This window comes from Canis lupus, chromosome 32 (assembly GCF_003254725.2).
Source record: "Canis lupus dingo isolate Sandy chromosome 32, ASM325472v2, whole genome shotgun sequence".
Classification (NCBI taxonomy): domain Eukaryota; kingdom Metazoa; phylum Chordata; class Mammalia; order Carnivora; family Canidae; genus Canis; species Canis lupus.
In genome coordinates this window covers 13,366,537-13,385,902 of record NC_064274.1, presented here as the reverse complement: position 1 = coordinate 13,385,902, position 19,366 = coordinate 13,366,537, and the positions used below count along the sequence as shown (strand labels likewise).

Below are 19,366 nucleotides of genomic sequence, written 5' to 3'. Positions count from 1 at the left end.
TACATAGAAGACCCAAAAGACTCCACCCCAAGATTGCTACAACTCATACAGCAATTCAGTAAAGTGGCAGGATACAAAATCAATGCACAGAAATCAGTGGCATTTCTATACACTAACAATGAGACTGAAGAAAGAGAAATTAGGAGTCAATCCCATTTACAATTGCACTCAAAAGCATAAGATACCTAGGAATAAACCTAACCAAAAAGGTGAAGCATCTATACCCTAAAAACTACAGAACACTTCTGAAAGAAACTGAGGAAGACACAAAGAGATGGAAAATTATTCCATGCTCATGGATTGGGAGAATAAATATTGTGAAAATGTCTATGCCACCCAGGGCAATTTACATGTTCAATGCAATCCCTAACAAAATACCATAGACTTTCTTCAGAGAGTTGGAACAAATCATCTTAAAATTTGTATGGAATCAGAAAAGACTCTGAATAGTCAGGGGAATATTGAAAAAGAAAACCAAAGCCTGGGGCATCACAATGCCAGATTTCAAGCTGTACTACAAAGCTGTGATCATTAAGACTATACGGTACTGACACAAAAACGGACACATAGATCAAAGAAACAGAATAGAGAACCCAGAAATCATCCTCAACTCTATGGTCAACTAATATTCAACAAAGCAGGAAAGACTATTCACTGGAAAAAGGACTGTCTCTTCAATAAATGGTGCTGAGAAAACTGGGAAATTCATTCTTCTGCCACATGCAGAAGAATGAAACTAGACCATTCTCTTACACCATACCCAAAGATAAACTCAAAATGGATAAAAGATCTAAATGTGAGACAAGAATCCATCAAAATCCTAGAGGAGAACACAGGCAACACTCTTTTTGAGCTTGGCCAGTAACTTCTTGGAAGATACATCAATGAAGGCAAAGGAAACAAAAGCAAAAATGAACTACTGGGACTTCATCAGAATAAAAATCTTCTGCACAGCAAAAGAAACAGTCAACAAAACTAAAAGACAACCTACAGACTGTGAGAAGATATTTGCAAATGACATATCAAATAAAGGGCTAGTATTCAAGATTTATACAGAACTCATTAAACTCAGGGATCCCTGGGTGGCTCAGCAGTTTAATGCCTGCCTTCAGCCCAGGGCCTGATTGATCCTGGAGTCCCGGGATCAAGACCCACATTGGGCTCCCTGCATGGAGCCTGCTTCTCCCTCTGCCTCTCTCTCTCTCTCTCTCTCTCTCTCTCTCTCTCTGTGTCTGTGTGTGTGTGTCTCATGAATAAATAAATAAAATCTTTTAAAAAGAAAAAGAACATATTAAACTCAACATTCAAAAAACAATCCAATCATGAAATGAGAAGTCATGAACGGAAATCTCACCAAAGACGACATACACATGGCCAACAAGCACATGATAAGATGCTCCACATCACTTGCCATCAGAGAAATACAAATCAAAACCACAATGAGATACCACCTCACCCTGGTGAGAATGGTGAAAATTAACAAGACAGGAAACAACAAGATACCATCTCACACCAGTGAAAATGGTGAAAATTCACAAGACAAAATTAACAAGAGAGGATGTGGAAAAAGGGGAACCCTCTTGCACTGTTGGTGGGAATGTGTACTGGTACAGTCACTCTGGAAAACTGTGTAGAGGTTCCTCAAAGAGTTAAAAATAGAGCTACCCTACAACCAACAACTGTACTACTAGGTATTTACCCCAAGGATGCAGATGCAGTGAAATGCCAGGATACCTGCACCCCAATGTTTACAGCAGCAATGTCCACATTAGCTAAAATGTGGAAGGAGCCTCAATGTCCTTTGATAGATGAATGGATAAGGAAGATGTATATATACAAAGAGATACACACACACACACACACACACACAATGGAATATTACCCGTTAGAAACGACGAATACTCACCATTTGCTTCAATATGGGTGGAATTGGAGGGTATCATGCTGAGTAAAGTAAGTCAACTGGAGAAGGACAATCATCATATGGTTTCACTCATATGGGGAATATAAGAAAGAGTAAAAAGGATTATAAGGGAAATGAGGGAAAATGAGTGGGGAAAAATTAGAGAGACTGACAAAACATGAGAGATTCCAAACTCTGGGAAATGAATAAATGGGTAGTAGAAGGGGATGCAGGTGGGGGGATGGAGTAACTAGGTGATGGACACTGAGGAGGGCACTTGATAGGCTGAGCACTGGGTGTTATACTATATGTTGGCAAACTGAACTTCAATTAAAAAAAAAGTAAGGAAGAAAAATGATGTGCATGGGCCTCAATCAGTTGAAGGGCCTAAAAGCAACAGATGAACTTTCTTGGAGAAGAAAAAATTTCTACCTCAGACTGTAACAGAAATGTTGCTTGAGTTTCTAGACTGCCTAGCCTGCCCTACAGATTTCAGATTTGCCAGCCTCCACAATCACATGAGCCAATCCCTTAAAATAAATCTTCTTACAGATAAATGATAGATTAGATAGATAGATAGGTTCTGGTTTTTTCTTTTTTTCTTTTTTTTTTTTTTTTTTTTTTTGGAAAGCACTGACTGATCAATCTCTTCATTTCAAAAAAAGAAGCTAAAAACAAGAGAAGATGAAAACCACCTGCATAATTAAAAGAAATTTATATAAGATATATCCCATTATAAGAACTTGCATTACTTTATACATGTGTACATTTGTACACACACTTAACAAAGATTGGTTCAAGTGTTTTGACTTAATGTCAAAGAATATTCTAGTAAAAATTTTTTAATTCACTAATATTTATACAGACTCTTAGAGTTTAAAATAGAGTTTAAGAGTCTGTATAAATCTCACACTTGATGGGGGTGTGAACTGCTTTACCTTCTTTCATTGAAGAAGAGTGTAATCATAGCACCTTTCCCTGTCCACACTCTAAATCAGAAGCAATCATCACTTTTGGTCTCTAATGAGCCTAGTCTTGACTGCGTGCTGAGGATTCCTGGAGTTGCGCTTACACAACACAAATGATTTGCATGATTGCTAAAATTTATCCCTGTCTCCTAACAGTTTCATTATAAAACACTGAAACTGTGAGCACACATCATACTCCTCAAATAGTTTTCTTTTCAACAGATTGAAATACTTTTTTATAAAAATATTTCATCTCTACTATTACTTTAAAAATTGACTCTAGTGGCTTTTAATTCATTAAATTAATAATAATCTATTATTTAGCATAATTCTAAATATTCAGCAAAGAAATTACTAGTTTTTCAAATTATGAATTTATTTAGGACAGTTACAAAAGCTTCTGCTTTATTCATTTTTTAACATTTTTAAATCCTTTCTTTTAAATCTAAGTTATTTTGAATCTACAATATTTCTGTGAGTTCTATAACTAGAACTAGAACTAGATTCCCAAGGAGGCGGTAATTACTAAGAACTATAGCTTTTCTTTTTCTTCTTCATAATTGAAAAATTGCTGCTGACAATTGGTAGAAAATAGGAAAGAGAAACACATGATGTACAGGATAGATAGTATATATACTCCAAAAACATAAAAGGTACAACTATAAAGTGAAAATATCCTCCATGAAAAGACCACACAACCATTTCCATTTCCTAAGCTCATGCCCTTGAAATACAGGGAATTTCTGATCAAAAGAAAAAATAGTAGCTAAGCCATTTTTGAAATATTCCTATCAGGGAATATATATACAAGCACATAATTTACCAACATCATGTAACAGGGCTCAGTAAGTCATTACAAAACCAGTGACAGAGTGTCCTAATGTAAATAAAAATCTTACTGTGACAATGTAGTCTCACTTACTACCACACTGGACATTCAGAGCAATGCTATGTGTAGAGGTAGAGTAATGGAAACAAGCACACTTATTCTTTATGGCAGTCCAGGAGGTCACTAGTGTGGCTATAAGAAAGAGAAAAGAAGTCTACCGATGTCCATTCTCAGCAAGGGCCGAGGATATTATGGGTACCACTACTGGAAACTAAATTGTAAGCTTCAGGATGAGAGGGACTATGTATGTCTCATTAGCTAATATATACACAGGGCCTTAACATTTGTTTACTATATAAAAGACTTTTGTCAGCCTCGTGTGGCCTCAGATTTTCAGACGTAGCAAAATGAAGATCTAAGCTGTGGAATTTGAGAGGAGATCCCATATTCCAAAGGCCTTAGAAACTGAGTGTGGCATGGATGTTCTGGGTTCTATTTTAAGGAAGTGACAAACCAGTCTCCTTTGATGCTATCCTCTGTATCAGCCCATGCTGCTACTTCTTGCTTACTTAAACCTTGCCAATCCCCTAACAACACCTGTGGCATACATACCCATACCTCATAGACCTTTCATTTTTTTTCAAGACTTTTAGCCATTTTAAGTTACTCAGTTTCAAGTTAAGAACAAATTTCAATCTTTTGGCTTTTCATGAAAGGCCATATTCAAAGTAAGCCTGGATGTGATTTAGGATAGTGGCTAGAAAAGGGAGTAGTTCACACAGATGAAAATTCAAATCAGTCTTAAGCAGTATTAATTCATGTATCAATTGCTGAGGATCTTCATATCACTGATTTAGACCAGCTGCTTGAAAACAGAGTAAAATACAAAAGCCTCGCCCTCATTGAGCTTACGATTTAACAGCCACAAAGTAAAGCAAGTGGTGAATTATGATATTTTAAATGGAGATTTGACATCCAGAATAGGCTTCTTGCATATGATTGCAGTAGGTACACTTGAACTTACACTTGAATGGGACTTTCAAAGGCCAGCTAGAATAAATCAAATGATGACAGGTTAGTCACTCCAAGTGAATGATGTAGTGTCTGCAAAGACAGGCTCTAGGTAGGATTAGCAAAAAAAAAAAAAAATTTGCACAATTTTGCAAGAGGGTTTCAGCAGAAGTCTAGTACCCTGGATAGCTCCCCTGCTAAAGAGGTGACTGGAGACACACCACACATAGAGCATACTGGATGGAACTGGGCTGGAGCACCTCCAAAACTTCAGAATTACCAATCTGTCCTATATTCAAATTAAAATTACTTGGCTTTTAAAATACCTCATTCATTCATGTCCTAAATAAACCTCTGGGGCTTTGTGCTTTATGTATCATCATCCAATGAACTCAGGTTCACTGCTCCTCAGAAATATCCTACCAGCAATACCTTCCTTTTCTTACTAAAGAATTAGCAACGTAGTGTCTTTATCCCTTTATCCCTTCAGTGTTCCAAGCAGCGCTTGGACCTGGGACACTCACAATTCCCTTAGGGATGCTTCACATTATACTGTTACTGTAATCATTTTAGACTATACCACTGTAGAGCCCTTTATCCTTTCAGAAGCTGCACACAGTTGATGAAGAAGCTATCTCCTCAATAACACCACATTTACTGCTTGAGTTACAATGTAGAAAATACCTCTGAAAGTTAATTTTAGCAATAATGTCGCTATAAGTTGATATGCTTGTTAGGCACAAATTTCTAATGATTTTTTAATGGTCCAACTTAGTGATATATATCTATATATAGATATAGATAGTGATCTATATTTGTAATAATGCTCCTTTAGGAGGTACATTCTAACTTAAACTCATTTATTAATGAGTATTTTTAGTGTTCCTGGGTCTTTGTGCATATGGATAGAATAATCAAAATCAAATTAACTATCCTTCACCTATCTTCCCAGTAGTTAACATCCTTTGAAAATTTAGGAATCCTGAAGGACAGACCCATCAGTTTTGTTACCCACAAAATATACTGAAACTTTACCTAAAATAAATTACTCTTATCTACATTTCTAATATTGAATTTGAACTACTTTCTCCCTTTCCCTAATTTTCTCATCTGACAGTTTTGTACAATTTGTGTGCTTTTCCCCTTCCAAGTGTTCTTGAATATCCTGGGAAACACTATGTGTTAGAAAGCATCACTCACTAAACGTATTTCATATACTCAGACTTAATGCTTTGGTAATTTGTAGATCTATGAATAAACAAAACCAACCAACCAACCAAACACAAAAATAGCTTCTAAAGGAAGAATTGCCTAAAATGTTAAAGCCTACATTTGCTTTGCTTCTGCCATATCTTTATTCATGTTTACTTGTTTGGTGTTATTTGTAAGCCTAATATAGATTTGTGATATATCGTTTGCTGCTATTGCTTAAAGCAAACAAAGCCATACATACGACAAAAAAAATTCATTAACAGAATCACAGTATTTAACCATTTCCAGGCAAAAGTTAATTGCAGTGAATGAGTAGATAAGAAACATGACATGTTGGGACACCTGGGTGGCTCAGAGGTTGAACGTCTGCCTTTGGCTCAGGCTGTGATCCCAGGGACCTGAGATCGAGTCCTGCATCAGGCTCCCCCACTGGGAGCCTGCTTCTCCCTCCGCCTGTGTCTCTCCCTCTCTCTCTGTGTCTCTCATGAATAAATAAATAAAATCTTTTAAAGAAGAAACAAAACATGACATGTTAGTCTGAATTTGGTTGATGGAGAAAGTGTATCACTAAGACTCCAAGGAGAGTTGAATAGAAGTAGTACACCTGGGTAACACTTCTTGAGCACAGAGATACTGCTAGGTTTTATTAACGAATAAGGAAAATCAGAGAACGTATCACACCATCCGCAGTATGCTTCTTCTTCAGCTGTTCTATATTCCAAACATATCATATTCAAATAAGTTTATGAAGAATGGAGAAGAGTCAGATCATATTGAAATTAACATCTGACTAGAAAAGGAAAAACAGAAACTAAAAAATGCATATGCACATTCTACACATCTTTGTATACACATATCACATCTTTGTATACACATATCAAACAAAACATGGAAGAATGTGTATTTCTTTTTTTATGGATCAAACTATCCAGGAGCTTTAGGAACCCCAGGAGATGTATTCTTTTCGAAATAGACTGACTTACGAATAAGCATTTACAAAATGTTTTTTTGTCAATGATGATGAATGAGGTAGCTCTATCACGCGACACAGCTCAGTAAAGAAGATTACAAGTAGCAAAATAAGGTAGTCTGGTGTTGATCAGAACTTGGTAATAGACTTGTACTAGAAGTGCTGGGAAGTGCTATAGAGACCCAGCTGTATATACTTCCAAGAAGTCCAACCAGCCTGAGTATCTGGGAGCATGGCAATATGCCATAAGTAGTTGGCATCATGGAGGTCCAAGAGTGAGTACTGGAAATGAAGCATATTTCTAAGAGCTGGTGATAATTAAAGACCCAGAAAAGCATATTTTGGGGATAGTCTGTTAGCACATAAAAGGACTCAGGAAATGAAGTGTTTTTAGACATAGGATCCCTATCTATAAAGAAATAAAGCAGGCTCTAGCAAAAAAAAAAAAAAAAAAAAAAAAAGTCCTTGCTCAAATGTTAGGTGAAATGGTGACAAGTGGGCAATTTATCAAGATGCACAGAAAAATATTAGGTGAGAACTCAGTTTCAGTTACAAGAAAGAAACATTACTATAAATATTATATTAGAGCTCTACATCAAGGGTGGTTGATGCTAAATTCCAAAGGGTTGAGTGAGAAACTAGTCAATCTTCCTCCTACATAGAAGGATAAGTCTTGAATAAAGGGCATGAATGAAGTGCCAGTTAATGATTAAATTATTCCAGTGACAGAAACAAGTTTTGTCAAAAGCTACAAAATAGGCTGTAAGTAAAAAACTCAGTTAAACTATGATTTTTTTCATCTTGTTGTTGGGCATCTATATTTATTCATGTTATTGTCTGATTTGTGTAAGTTTGTACAGTCAGTATAGTAAGAAACTTTCAGAATAACTAAATTCAACTCTTTAACTGTCCATTGACTTCTACAGAATCAGCCTTTAAATATTTCCTTGCTACAAACATTTGATAATTGATTAAACTCACAATTAAATAATACGAAGATTAAAAGGCAAAAGAAATTGAGTTGCTACTACCATGTAATCATATTTCCTCATTTGAGCAAAGTAGCCAAAGCTGTGTCAACCTTTTCAAAAGATAACCTGTTATCTCCAAATATAGAGGATATCTAATGTTTGGACATTCTCTGTATAAAGGCACTCAGTCTTCACATTATACTTGTTTATATCTTAAATTTTTATTAATTGGGAGATTCTGACCAGATAGGGGTGGTCCCTATAAGAGAATAGGGGTGCATAATAATGGTATTGAAAAGTACAATAAGAAGAAGGGAGTTTCAGCCTTGTAAGAGCTCCATCACTGGTTCAATCACCCAAAAAGCAACAACGGCATCACTGAAGACGGTAGCAACAGCACAGGCAATGAACAGATAGTACTGAGCCCCGAGTTAAATCAGGAATAATGAGGAGATACACTCCTTTCGCACTCTCTGTCTACTGGTTTCATCATTTCTGCATCAATGTAATTTAAAAAAATTGGTTTAGTTTGGCAGACCATAGAACATAACCACAGTTTTCTCATCTCTAAAACATATAAAAACAACTTTATAATGTTAGAAGAAATACATGACATAATACATATAGAGTGCCTATCATGTAAGACACATTAGAGCCATTGTTGTTGTTAATGAAATCTATCTCATCATTTGCAAAATAGAAAAGAAAGTAGCATCTATATTTACATATGTCCTAGGACTCCCTGTGTTTTAAAATTTTTTTAGTATCTTTCTTTGGAAAAACATAAAACATTTTTAGGATGATGGCATACAGTTAACTAATATTTATTGGGCACCTATTGTACATTAATCCCTGATGATATAATATTGGACCCATCACATAAATACACATAAAATTAAATTAATATTTCAGTAAGTACCAGAAGGTAGGGGGGAATACAGAACTAAAACAATATATAATGGGCCAACTGATGTAGCAAAGGAGGCCAAGAAACATTTCCTTAGGGAAGGGATGATTGAGCCCATAACTGAAATAGAGAAATGGGATGACAGAAAGAGAGAGGCAGGAAGGGAGGGAGAGAGAAGAAAGGGGGATACTAAAAGAGTTACAGGATGTAAACACATTATCTTGAATCCTGAAAGATGTAGGGATGTGGTCTAAAATTTATTTTAGCACTAAGACTTTGAGAACATTCCACAAATGTGATGCTATTGTTGTGCAGCTGTCATCTTACAGAAAAAAAATGATTATTACATTCCCAGTCCAAAAATATCACAGAAGAGTCAACAAGACTATGGGATGCCTGGGTGGCTCAGCGATTGAGCGTCTGCCTTTGACTCAGGGCATGATCCTGGAGTTCTGGGGTCGAGTCCCACATCGGGCTCCCTGCATGGAGCCTGCTTCTCCCTCTGCCTATGTCTCTGCCTCTCTCTCTGTGTCTCTTGTGAATAAATAAAATCTTAAAAAAAAAAAAAAAGAGTCAACAAGACTAAACAGAAAATGGTCAAGCTTTGTATATTGTGCATATTTTTATGACTACCAATAAGGCCTAGCCTGGGGTCTTTAGGCTCCAGTTAAATTCTACACTTTTTAAATTGCTTCCCCAATCAACAGCAAATATATGTATAGGAGTTAGAAACTCACTTAATTATTTTCTTAAATACACTCATACATACATACATACATACATACATATATATACATACATACAGTTAAGATGAAAATCTTCTGAGGTTGGAGAGTATAATACTTTCCAGATCTAAATAGTTAAACTGTAGTTATCTCTAACAACTGAAGAAAGTATTAGCTCCAAACAGGTGGAAGATACAGCCTTCAAGTTTCACTATAAAACACTCTAGGTCAGTAGTTCTCAAACTTGAGAGTGCAAAAGGGTCACATAGAGAACCCCAACCTGGAGTTCCTTATTCAGTCTGTGGTAGGATTAGCATTTTAAGTAGTTCACTGATGTTGCTGTTCAGAGAACCACATTTTGAGACCTACTGGTCTGAGTTAAGAATATGCCATTAGATGAGGATGTGGAGAAAGCGGAACCCTCTTACTGTTGGTGGGAATGCAAACCAGTGCGGCCACTCTGGAAAACAGTGTGGAGTTCCTCAAGAAGTTAAAAATAGAGCTGCCCTATGACCCAGCAACTGCACTACTAGGTATTTATCCATAGGAAACAAAAAATAGTCATCCAATGGGGTACCTGCACCCCAATGTTTATAGGTGCAATGTCCACAACAGCCAAAATATGGAAAGAGCCAGATGTCCATCAACAGATAAATGGATAAAGAAGATGTTTTATACATACACGACAGAATATTACTCAGCCATTAAGAATGAAATCTTGCCATTTGCAATGACATGGGTGGAAATAGAGGGTATTATGCTAAGGAAAATAAGTCAGAGAAAGACAAATACAAATCATGCAAATATGACTTTACTTATACGTGTAATTTAAGAAAACAGATGACCATAGGAACAGGAACAAAAAATAAGAAAAACAGGGAGGCAAACCATAAGAGACTCTTAACTATAGGAAACAAATTGAGGGTTGCTGGAAGGGAGGTGGATGGGGGCATGGAGTAACTGGGTGATGGGCATTAGGGAGGGTACTTGATGTAATGAGCACTGTTATATGCAACTGATCAATCACTAAATTTACTACCCCTGAAACTAATAATATGTTAACTAAATTGAATTTAAATAATTTTTTAAATCTAACTTATACTAATATGCTGAATTAAAAAAAAATAAAAAATTCATACTCCATACTGATCTGAGAAGGAAAGCTTTCCTTCAGAGAAGAATGCCAGCTAGTAAATGTAAAAAAGAATTATAAAATCACTGCTTTCCAACTCTGAATGTTCTATTTCAGGTCAGAATCAATAGATCCCAAAATTATTCAGTAAAAAGTTTTGGGAAATGAGATATGCACATAATTTTTTAAAAATAACTATTATACACTGTGCACTTACTATAATGAGCACTGGGTGTTATAAGTGCTGTATCACTATATTGTACACCTGAAACTAATATTACACTGTATGTTAACTAAGAGGAATTTAAATAAAACCTTAAAAAAAAAGAATTTGCCATAAGTTATTAACAAAATGCTTCCTTATAAATGGACTTTAAATTTTATATTGATATCAGAACATAGTGTTCAAAAATTTTTATCAGTTTAAGTAAAATTTTAAGAAAGTGTTTAATGCACTGTAAATATGCAAAACCAAAAATAATATTTTAAGCTAATCTAGGTAGAGGGCTAGGCATTTGGTCAAACTGTGTCTGTCAATGATCAAAGCCGAAATCGTTCTTAAAAAATTTAGTATCATACCACAGACTCTAGTAAACACTCAACCACAATCAACTTTCTTTCCTTCTTTCCTCCCTCCCTCCCTCTTTTTTGGCCATTTTATTTAGACCACATGAAAAGAGCTTAAAAAGCAATACAGTCCCTTAAAAATAAGAACTGGTAATAGTATCTCAGTAGTGTATCAACTGCAGTTTAGATTGGTCAGCTTTATATTTTTATATTATATTTAGTTTAAGCTACATATTGAAGAATGGCTCATTAGAGTGTTTTGTATCAATTTCCCCATCTTTTCTAACGGCTTCCCTCACTCAGACTTCAAGTTTTATTGTTAACTGACACTCTTGCAAAGTGAAGATAATATTTCTGATAGAAGTGTATGTCCTCAATATAAAGCAAACAGATTTTGTCACTATCCAATAGGGGAATAATGCAGAAGCTGTCAGTCATACAGGAGTGATTACATTATCAAAGTGATACACCTGTGACATATAGTCTAAAACCAAACTCAAAAGAGACCAATTAACAGATAGCCAGGTTTGTACTGTTATTATGTTGGAAATCATCCCATTCCTACATGAATATGAAACTGGTGATTTAAAAGGTTTTTTGCTTTTGTAATAATTCTTATCTATTCACTGTCAACAAATATATACATATATAAAAATATTTTAATCCACCTAATCTAAAAGTAATTCTATTCGTTATCTATTAAAAGTCATATCTAATATTTGTTCTACCTCTTTACGGTCACTATAACATACTTCTAGGATGTCACACTGAAAAGACAGGCTCAAAGACATTCAGATGTTTCCTCTTGTGTTCTTAAAATGAAGAAGTTCATTTTAAACAGTTTTATGTTTGTACAAAAACAAACATATATATATATACAAAGAAAAAATAACTGAGATCAGAATGCTTAGAGACAGCACATGCTTCTATTGTTTTTTTTATTTTTTTATTTATTTATGATAGTCACAGAGAGAGAAAGAGGCAGAGACACAGGCAGAGGGAGAAGCAGGCTCCATGCACCAGGAGCCCGATGTGGGACTCGATCCCGGGTCTCCAGGATCGCGCCCTGGGCCAAAGGCAGGCGCCAAACAGCTGCGCCACCCAGGGATCCCCTCCTATTGTTAATACCATCTATTTCCCAGAAGATAGTAAAAAAAAAAAAAATATTTAAAATTGCTACATTTTAACAAATAAAAAAAATAAAATTGCTACATTTCTAAGTTATTTCTCATGAACCCTGCATCTTAGCTCCATATTCATGAAAAATAATGCAATGCATGCTAATAACTTTAAAATAAAAATATTACAGAAAATGTTATTTAATGGATTATACATTTTATACACAGAATAAAATATTAAGCATTCAGTGAGTGCTGGCTATTAATATAGATAGATATTCTCTTACATATCTCATTCTTTTTTCCTTTAGAACAAGTCTAAGGAGTGTTGCTTTAGGATGTTACCTCAAACCCCTCACTATAAACAGGTTATATCTGCCATCTTGTTACCAAGTTTAACATTTTTGTGTGATGTGGTATTTTAAATATTTAAAGTAGTCTCTACAAATACATGTCGAGCATTTTGTTCACTAAAAGGTAATATGAAATCAAAGATTTGACTTCTTAGGTACAGAAACTCAATTTCAAAAATTGAGTGTACAATTTGGCATTTGGTCAAACTGTGTACAAAATGTCGTGCATTAAAACCAACTCAACCTGCCCTTTACCCAAGTTCAACTGCTTTGCAATATCTAAATGTATTTCAAACAAACTTATTTCCCCTTATATCTTTCATTATTTTCTATAATTCCAGGAGACTTGCATCTTATAGCTCATATTTTCATCCACAAGCGATTAATCCTATTTATTCTTCAAGATCAAGACCAAGCAAGTCTTATCTACCCCTGAAGCCTTTCAGACAAAAATCAGAATGAAATGTTATTGTTATGCTCTGAATTCCTACAGTCCTTGTTAGGCATGCAATCTCTTATTGTGACGGATTGTTAACCCTGTTCAACCACCGTGCATCGGATTCATCCCAACTGGAGGGTAAGCTCCTGAAGAGCAGGAGCAAGGAAGTCTTATGCCTACCTAGATAGTAGATGCACATGACAGGCCCTTTATCATGACTACTATGTCAAGTAATAAAATGCAATAAACAATTGCGTAACTATAGAATATAGTAAGTTTTTCATTTTCTACTTTGTGAGTCTGATGTAAATTAATATACCATAGTATAAATGATACATTTTAAATAGTTACCGACTCTCTAACAGTGCCAAAAAACAAAATATTCGTAGACGCAACTTCTTAATGACTGCAGTCATACAACTCATCAAGTACATTTTTAAATTGCCCATTAGACCTACATTCCAATGATTCAGGAAAGTTAAGGTAGCAAACTTCAGAGTGGAGCTCTCAGTCTAAGTCCTAAAGTAAAATATAAAACTGCATGTGATCCAATGTTGAAAGTGCATCTTATTTATTTTATTTTCTTAAGCAATCTCTACACCCAACATGGGGCTGGAACTCACAATCCTGGTATGAAAAGTCACACACTACTGACTGACACAGCTGGCACTGGGGAAAATGGATTTTAAACCAGTATGAACCTAACAAAAATCAAAATAACAAATCCTTAACTGTACTGGTCTTCAAAACGAACAAGACTGTTAAGGAAAGCTACTTTCACACTGAAAACACCAACTACCAACAGTTGGCATGTGTTAGTCAAAATACAGAGCTTCTTAATTAACATCAAATGAAGACAAATCATTCCGACAATAGGTTGACCACTTCTCTTTCTTCTTCGTGAAATTAATGAAGGGACAGTTGGAATTTCAATGCTTTAACAATGCTGTGCTTGGCAGGCGCTTAGAGACATTCCAATTTAAAATAATAAAAATTGGGGATCCCTGGGTGGCTCAGCAGTTGAGCGCCTGCCTTTGGCCCAGGGCGTGATCCTGGAGTCCTGGGATCAAGTCCCGCATGGGGCTCCCTGCATGGAGCCTGCTTCTCCCTATGCCTGTGTCTCTGCCTCTCTCTCTCTCTGTCCCTCATGAATAAATAAATAAAATCTTTTAAAAAAATAAAATAAAATAATAAAGATAATGCCCTATTCTCTCAGTGGTAACCCATACGTAGGTTCTATAAAAGCTCAGGCTACTACTTCTAAGAACAAACATAAATTTGCTAAAGCGTAATTGGTAGACACTGTCCCCAAGTCCTCCCTAAGCTTCAAGTTACATCTTTGGAATTTGTACCTGTTATAAAGCAAATAGAAAAAGAAACCGAAAGAAATTGTGTTGCAGCCTAGATTAAATAGTATTTCAGCTCTTTTCTTCATAGTTCTTAATCAGTACTAATCATGTACACTCACCTAGATGTCTGCTTCTCTTTCCTCCTCAAGGCTTTTAATAAAACCAGCTTTACAGTGAAATGTGTGTGTATTATTTTTAATAGCCTTCCTTGGGGTTAGGGATATGTGTTCCATTTCAGTGGGAAGGTATTCAACTGTAAAGATATGAAAAATGAAAGCTGTTGAAACCAAGTCGGTACTTTGTGTCTTGTGGGTCCTATTGATGGCCTTAAGAGGTAAGAGAAGTGGGGACCAAATACATAAAACACATTAAAGGCAAGATCCGTGCCTCCTAAGAAACATTTTTTTTTCTACCTGTAAAAAGGCGAGTGATTCCTGACTTCGTTGCCTATTCCAGGTCCCACGGGGGCGGGGGCCGGAGTGGGGAGGGGGGGTGGGATGTGCAGAATCGCTTCTAATTCTGAGAAAGATGAGGCGAAATGGAAGAGAGGAAGAGAGAAACGAAAGAGGGAGGACGAAAAGGAGAGAAGCCCGGTAATCCACTGAAGGAAACCCCGAGAAATTTCACAACTCTTTGCCATAAATAGCCTTTCTTCTCACTCTGGATACCTCCTCCTTTACATCAGCAAGCTCAGCCTCCACGCGCGGAGACGCACCATTCACAAATCCCTCCGTCGCCCCCTCGCGCAACCCTGCCCCTCGACGGCCCCGCCGGTGCGAGTCCCTGGGACACGAGCCAAAAGCCGAGCGGGCCCACGGGTTTCACCTCAAGGCTGATTACCTCGCCAGGTGAGCCAAAGCACTGATTAGTCGTGCACGCCCGCACACACGCGCGCGCACACACACCCCTCCCCGGAGCCCCGGACGCGCCACCACAAAGCAATTTGTTCACACTAAGTCGCTGCTGCTGCTGCCGCCGCTGGGGAGGGTCTCGCCTCCAATCCAGGAAGCCGGCGCCCGAGGAGAGGCAGGCGGGGGCGAGAGGCGGTCCCGGCTCGGGCACTGCGGCTCCGCCGGGAGCCCCGGGCTCCCCGCCCCCTCCCCGCTCCGTGGCGTCGCCCCCGCCGCGGCGCCCGCAGCCCCCGGCGCCAGCTCGGGCCGACGGTCCCTACCTGCGGGAGCCCAGCGGCCCGGAGCCCGCGCCAACTCTCGCATCGCCCTGGAGCGGCGGCCGCGGCCACCCGGAGTCGAGCGCCCCGGTGCGCGGAGGAAGAGGCCACGCAGCGCGCGGGGAGTCGCGGGCCGGCGGCGAGCGGACGAGCGAGCGAGCGCCCCCCCCTCCCCCGCCTGCCTGCAAGGCCAGGTCTCCGCGCCGCGCCAGCCGGGCCCGCCGCGCGCGCCCCGGGCCTGGGCGGGGGCTGCTCCGGGGCGGCCCGGGCGCGGCGCGGTCACCTGCCGGGCAGTCGCCCCGCGTCCGCCCGGGTCTGGCGCCGGCGCGGCGGCGGCGACGCAACGCGCGAACCCCGGGGCGCGGCTGGGGGCAGCGGGGGGCACGGGGGGCACCGGGGGGCACCGGGGGCGTTTACTACCTTGAAGGGCTCCGCGCCGCTTGTTAAGGCTTCTCCCGGGCACTCAGAAATGTATGTCTTCGGGGCTCGGGGGTGTCTTTCCTGGTCCCCTCCTCCGCCCTCCCTCCCCTTCTCGGCTGTTGGGCTCCTTCTCTCCACTCCCAGTTGCAGAGTCGAGCTGCGTTTTTTAATGATCCTCCTCCTCCTCCTGCAGCCTGCGCCCGCAGCGCCGCTCTGCCTGAGCCACCGCTTCCCCGGCAGTCATGTTGAGAGAGAGAGAGAGGGACACGGATTGGCAGTCGGTCGGCGACTGTCTGTGGGGAGAGAGAGCGGAGCAGAGCAAGAGGAGGGCAGGGGAGGGACGTGGGGAGGCGCTTGCAAGTGTGTGAGTGCGCGGAGTGTGACTGCGCGGGGAGCGCCGAGGCCCCGGGCGCCAGGCCGCGCTCCCCGACTGCGGAGGGGGCGGCGGCGAGCTCGGCCTTTATAGGGAGGGGGCGGGGCGGGGCTTGGAGGGCGGCGCCCAGCCTACCGGGGCCGCCGCCTGCCGCGCACGCAGCCTCAGGCATTGGCGCGCGCACACCCGCCGCGGGCCCGTGGCTGAGTTTTCGTTTTAGGGGCGGCCGTTTCCGACCGCGCTGCCTCGGCCTGCCCCTTAGCCCAGCCCTGTGCGGTGTGTGGAGTCCAAGTGCCTTGAGCGTCCAAAACAAGCAGGGGAGGCCAAAGCAATGCGAAGGGGCCTCAAGGATGCTGAAAATGCAGTGTCTTTTTCTCTCCAAACCACCAATGCTACCTTCTTTCTCTTCCACCTCTCATTGTGAGGTTCTCTCACCCTTTCTCCTTCTCACCCAACCTATTCCTCTATGGACAGGTCTCCTCCCTCCATGGCAGCAAGGAAAGAAGCCCGCCTTCTAAGCAACTCACACTTCCCAGGAACCGTTGGCGGCAGTGGGTTCCTCCGTAGGATAATGGGAGCGTTAGAACTGTGACCTGGAGAGGAACTTCTGTTCCTACACCTAAATTCCTCGACCACACGGTGATTACAAGCAGAACCAGCTACCATTTTGATATCATCCGACTGATGGCCCCTGGAGAAAATTTTCCAACTTAGAGATGGGGAAGACTTCAGATGCATGGTGCTGTTGCTTCCCTGATGTATTTATCCTGATTCTCTCTCTGCCATTGTATTGCCTCGTTTCCTTTCGGGTTTGCACTGGGTCCTGAAGTCTTTCCCATCCATCCCCTTCTTTATCTCCACTCTAATATATTTATGTCTATCAGGCAATACAGCAGATGGAGTGCATTTAACTGTGTGTGTGGAGTGTGTGTGTGTGTGTCTGTGTGTGTAGGAAACATTTTTTAACCCATTCTGGTGCCATCTAGGATCATTTTTGTTTGTTTGCTTGTTTGCTTGTTTATTCATGAGAGACACAGAGAGGCAGAGACATAGGCAGAGAAGTAGGCTCCATGCAGGGAGCCCAATGTGGGACTTGATCCCAGGACTCCAGGATCAGACCCTGGGCTGAAGGCAGGTGTTCAACCGCTGAGCCACCCAGGTGTCCCATCTAGGACCATTTCTATATAGATAATTCATCTCCAGTGTTGTTTGTACACCTGACATCAGCTCTCTAGCTAGCCTGCTGCCCACTTTGTGATCTGATGGACTACTATGTTGAGAAACAGTTTCTAGGAATCTAACTGGCCACAATCTTACTGCTGAAATATGAATAGATTGGCTGTAAAAGCAAGGTATATTTCTTTAGTGAGGATTAGTGGTTGATGTGTATTTTGGCATGGATACAATTCTGATTTGGAGTGCCAATTATGGAAAATTCTTTTTTTTCTTAAATGCGACTAAAGAAAGTTAAAAAATATTTCAGAGGCTAGAGGGGTGGTGGAAAGGTTGACAACTCAGTCTCTCCTTATTAGTAGTTCATGGCCATTACTATATCCCCAGGTTTGTTGTCAAATGTTTGCCCATTACGTATTTTCCATTTTACCATTTTCACCTTGATTTTCCTTTCCCTTAGTCCCTTCATGCCTCATACAAAGAGTTTAGAGACTGTCCAAGTGATTAAAAGTGGCTTAAACATGTAATCAAGAAAAGGCAGCAAGGTTGGGACCAGTGGACCAGTACATCAATAACATATAAATACAGTACATTTTATCCTTTGCTCAAGCATTGAAAAATAGATGTATTTAACAAAGGATGTTGGGATTTAATGTATTCATGCCCTGTGAAAAAAGCTATTAAAATTTATTCAATTTTACAGACCAGGAAAGTCAGCTTGGGGAGGGTAGGTAGGTCACATGCTGGTTAATTCATGCAATTGAGCTCAAACTACTCTACTGTCCATACCAACTTCCATTCAGAACGCCTGGTTTAGTTGAAAGTCTTTATGGTTTCTTTAGATAATTATGAAATAAGCTGATTTCATAGCATTTCCTTCTATCTCCTGCCTACTTTTTCCAGCGCAAGAAGGGATTACAAAATATTTATTTTTTAGAATTAGTCAAAGATTTAAAAATCTTAAATACTTAGACTTATAGATGAAAAATGCTAGGACACTTTTTTCCAAAGTCCTTACTAAAGGAATCCCACTATCACTGCAAAAGAAAATTCTGTAGAAGAGACATTCCTGATCTGAAAATTTGCACTTAGCCAGAAAATATGTGGATTTTATAAAAGCTGCAAATAGACATTAAAAAAGAAGGAGAAGTAGTGTCCCCCTTTAAGAACAACGCTCAATTATATTAGGCAAGTTTTTGGTGCTTTTGGTCCCAGGTCTCTATTTAATTGTCATAAATAATGGTAATTTAATAATGACCCTATAGTGCATACTTCAAAATTATACATTAGACCAGATATTTCAAGGGCATTTTTGGTAACCACAACTGATTGTAATTTTCACACTCTCAGTTGCATTCATAATTAGTGAGAACCATGACAATCTGTCAATTGCTTTTACTCATTAAGGTATTAAATAAGCCAACATTTCTCACTTAATTTTCTAACAATTTTACTTCCAATATAAAGTCCAGAATTCATATACACCACATTAAAAAGCTATGAAAATATATAAGCTAAAACACTACTGAAAAGTTTATTCATTTTAACTATTTTGTATTTTTTGTTGAAAAAAATCCGTACTAGAAACTGCATTTATAAAATCTAATGAACATTTCAGAAGTAAATGAATTATTCTCTTTTAAGACGATTTAATGTTTCAAGTAGAATTTCCCACTTTGCTACACTTTGAATGATACAATTTTTGTTTTGATAGGAAAACAGAAAGTTAATGACTCTTTCCAATTTGTTCATTTTCATCTCCTATGCTTGCTGCTATT

At 39.3% G+C, this 19,366-nt stretch overlaps 1 protein-coding gene across 5 annotated transcripts in view; it reads right to left on the bottom strand.

The window, feature by feature from the left end:
• The window catches only part of CCSER1 (coiled-coil serine rich protein 1), a 1,365,561-nt gene extending 1,349,089 nt beyond the window's left edge, over window positions 1-16,472 (bottom strand). For 3 of the 5 annotated variants that reach the window (XM_049104801.1, XM_049104804.1, XM_049104805.1), the window contains exon 1: window positions 16,043-16,472. The gene's annotated coding sequence lies outside the window, so the exon portion shown is untranslated. Of the gene's footprint in view, window positions 1-14,573; window positions 14,708-15,625; window positions 15,754-16,042 lie in introns of those variants that run through there. The other 2 variants (XM_049104802.1, XM_049104803.1) reach the window with 2 other exon arrangements.
• Between the last annotated feature and the right edge of the window lie 2,894 nt (window positions 16,473-19,366).